The following is a 4,455-nucleotide window of genomic DNA, read 5'->3' on the forward strand; positions in this document are numbered from 1 at the left end:
CTCTAAATTATACTTTTAACGGCACACTCGGCGGTATGAACTGAAACTGAAAACGACACTGAAACGCAACCTTGATACTTGATTTCTGAAAGATGTAACCTTGATTTCCGAAAAACGTAAACTTGAGTTCTGAAAAATGTAAACTTGATTTCTGAAAAATGTAAACCTGATTTCCATAAAACGCAAAAAATTTCTGCCTCATGCCCTCTCTGGAAATGGCGAAGGAGGTGGAAGGTGAGGTAATTCTTTCGTTGTATTATGTGACCTCTCTCCTTATTAATCCTGTCAGCTAAAATTTGAAAGATTTTGCAGATCTTCAATGTGATCAAAGCATTGTAATCGCTTGAGAGGATCACGGAATATGTATGGAAGGACTTGGAAATAGATTGGAGTTAACCACACCTTGCAAGCTCACATTGGTACTTGTCACTTCCAGCTGTATGTCGCATGGTGTGTCGCTGCCACCCTCATTTGTCGTATTGCCACATGTGTCGCTGCCACCCCCTTTATTGCTCAGGGTGTGTCGCCGACACCCTTCCCTGTGCTAGGGGCACCCAATAACTGTGGTCCCATGTTACTGCCAAAGAATGCGTAGTCCTATTATATCACTATGACATAATCCATTACATAAAGCTAAAAAGTTGTTAATTACGCGGAATATCTATGGAAGGGTTTCAGTGGAAATAGATTGGAAATAACTTACGGTCTTTTTTGTTTACATTACGGTGATGAGGACCGCAGAGTAAATTGAACCAATCTATCCATGTAAAATTAAGAGCGGCATAAAGTTTCTTTTTGTGTAATGCACTAGTCATTTGTTTTCCCTACCCCTTGACCCCCGGGGATGGGTAGGGAAATTACATTTGAATGGTTGTAAAGTAGGTGTATTTCCACTGGGGACTAGAGCAGACAAACACACGTAATTCCCCCGCCCCTCTGTTCCTAAAAGATTCTGAGTCATCAAGGAAATGTTAGGGAGATTACCACAATATACAGTTCTTGCCATTTGTGTGTGCCACATGAACTATATAAGGAACGACGCCATATTGATTTTGCACGTGTGAAAATACTCATTACCATTGCTCTTCGTTTCTTTTCAGTCCCAGTCCTCCTAGGTAAGAATTCCCCGATATTTCCCCATGTATGTCCCCAGAGGGGTAGGGCAGAGAAACGAAAATCTTGTAATTTCCCTACCTCCTAGAGGCGTAATTGTGGCGTAATCTTGCATAATTGCCCTAGTAATTTCCCCATATGTCCCCACTATCCCCGGGGGTCGGGGGGTGGTGGAAACAAATGACTAGTGCATAACAGGCAGGTCAAAATAATCACTGTACTGCTTTGGATGTACAATGAAGTTACATTTCCCCTGCAGTGTATCAACTTTAAAGAGGATGCTAGGCGAATAGGACGTGTGTAAGGCTTTTCCAGTAAGTAAAGCATAAGTATGTCACCGCTAATACCTTTATTTGACTTCACTAAAGTGACCAATGTAAACTAAAGTGACAAATGTAAAATGCTGCACTAATTACTGTTTGATTCAAATTTCACGTTTACAGTACTGAGCTTGACTCTGCAAGGAAAAATGATGTTGGAATAAGAGCCATGCAGATGAGATTGTGACGGCATCGTAACTTGTTGGTGACAAGGTGAGACGACATTATTGGAGACCAGTCATTATTTTGAAGAAGAAGGGTTGGTGCCAATAGCGAGATATTCGAGAGATGGTGGTTTGCGGTCACACTTGAGAGAAACACAGTGTAACACTAGTGTTGACACTCTCTATTATAAACTTGCGAACGCGACGGCAGCCTTTCTGGTGTTTTGAATCCCTAGGGGAACACTGAACTGAAAACAGAACTTGAACTAACACTAGCGTTAACTCCCTAATGCGACCGCAATCATTATTCGTTGTGTTACGCCCTCAAGACTGTTTTTATTCCGGGGCCTGATGCCGAAGGCAGTCAGGGTGAAATTTCGGGCCCGTTCCTGTTTCTTTTTTTTAATTTTCTTCATGGTAGTCACAATTGGCATACCCCACGGATATTGAATTAAGCTCCTATCGGGGAATCCAATTTTTTGTCCTTCAGTATTTTCAAACTCCCTTACGGCGATTGGTTTGGAATCCTTTCCTCGCGCGATGATTGACACAGTATTAAACCTCACATCTGGCTACATCTGAAAGTATTTGATAAAGTGGATGATATATGATTTTTCTTTGAGAACGTTAAGCTTTAAAGGTAAGGAGAGTTTTCTTCGTTATTTCTATATCTTGCCCCGTTCTTGTGTGTTCCATTGCATGGAACGAATACTCCGATCGACCGCATGGGATTTGTCTCATATGGTTTAGGGGCCGACATATTTCTCCCTCAATGCCCGTACCGGGAGGCGAGGGCGGAAGCAGCAAGCAGCGAAGGGCCAACTGCGTCCAAAAGCGATCGCACGGGCCGAAATCCCGGGATGACTCGTTTGGTACGACGCTCCAGCGCCATGTCTGGAGGTACTGCGTTTTTCTCTCTTGTTCAAACATTCCGTCAGCGCATGCGCAAATGTTTTTCTGGCTCTCGGATACGTACGATACCAAAAAAGCAAGATGCTGGTTTTTTTTTTATACATGGAATTGACATTTCAGTTGATTATACATATTAACGTAACGTAAGAACCGTGCGTGTCTGATCTTTTCGACACAAGAAGTGAGAGATGGCCTTATGCAGAATGGGACGCCTAAAATGCTTTGTTGTCACTTGAGGTATGGCGGTTCACGAGTGAAGTTGTCTCTCTGGCCTTTCTGTGGACGAATTCCAGGACCTTCCGATGCCAATTGGGTACGTTTTGGAAGCTAAAATCTTCAATGGATACTGTATTTTGCTGGTGGGACTGGGTGGCCCGACACTTATAAAAAAAAAGCAATGAAATGAGAATCGGGGCTCTTTCCTTGTCGTTGAATGACAGAATTACCCAGAAGTCTTCTTGGGCACGAACGAGGCAACTTGTAATTGAGAAGCATGAGACTGACCCTCATCAAATGCTAAAGCGCAGCCGGAGGAAAAAAGTGGAAAGAAAGTTTCCGGCCATCTTTAAGGAGTAGCCCTTGTGTGTACTGTTTTGTTTCAACGTAGGCTTCCGATTTGTGAACAAGTTTTTATCATAGAAAATTCCCGGCAAAGTATTGCTTTTGTCGCTATCATTGATCGTAGCTATATAGCAAAAACTGGCCTTTCGTAAGTTTTTCCTGTTAAAGAAACGGCATAATGTAAGTAAGAGAACACTGAAATTTGTATTTGCAGATTACTTAAGTCAAACTCTACATCGCTATGCAATAAGCCGTTATAAGCGCATTCACATTTTCTGATATTACTGTAAGAAGTCTGTTGTTATTAATGATTTTTCCGCTACTGTATATACAAAATATTGAGTCTTCACTCCGGTCTTCTTCTAATATGATCTTTGCGGCAATACATTCTGTTCTCAATAAACCCAGAAACAACCAGTTATATTTCAATGTACTTATCAGCCAAGCTGTGGAATGCGCTACCTGATTTTTATCCCTACCACTGAGTCACAGGTTACAATGAGAAGCCCGGGTCGCGCATTTTGTATAGATACTTTTCTCTTAAATTATGTTTATCTAAATACCCGATATTTCGTCATGTATCCGTATATGCTATGTATTTTAGCTGTAAATTAATGTAATGTCTCGTAGATGTTAGCTCTTGTAGTTTTCTGAAATTCGAGATGAAATATATTACGTTTAAGCATGTATGGATGTTACCTTCAGCAGGGCGCATGCGTACTATTTGTGCTATGCGACCCCCACTGCTTACCATATGACAGATAAACATGACTTTTTTCCTTGAATATTTAAGCCATCGAATTCTTACGATTAATTGACAAGGGCGGTCTGGAACTGTGAGTAGGCGTGGGATTTGTATCGTTTGGTACGGACACTCGATGCCATGTCTGGGGTACTGCGTTTTACTCTCTTGTTCAAACATTCCGTCAGCACAATGCGTAAATGTTCTGGCTCCCCGATTCGTTAGCATAGCAAAAACTGAAGATCCTGTTTAATTTTTACAAGGGAAGAATTGGCAGTTCAGCATTGATCTCTAACATGCATAAACTTAAAGTAAGAACCGTAGTTGTCAGCAACACATTTTTTAATCCTCCTGGTTCCCGACACTATGACTTGATTGTCTCGTTCGCCTCCAATCACAACTTTACGCCCTCCCTTCATGTCTGATAAACTTGCTAAGAACAACTTTAAAAAACTCTGTGTCGTTGACGAAACTACGGGCTAGGGAGCCCAGTTAGTGCTCAGAGTGTTAATGCTGGCTGGGGTACAAAGCCGGATACAAACTATCCGAATATGTAATTGCCTAGGCAAGCTAAGATTTATGCGTACTTAGCTAGGGTTGTTGAAGTGCGCTGGTGGTTATGCCAGAGGGAATGCTCAAGGTA

Source organism: Montipora foliosa, chromosome 1 (assembly GCF_036669935.1).
Source record: "Montipora foliosa isolate CH-2021 chromosome 1, ASM3666993v2, whole genome shotgun sequence".
Taxonomy (NCBI): Eukaryota; Metazoa; Cnidaria; class Anthozoa; order Scleractinia; family Acroporidae; genus Montipora; species Montipora foliosa.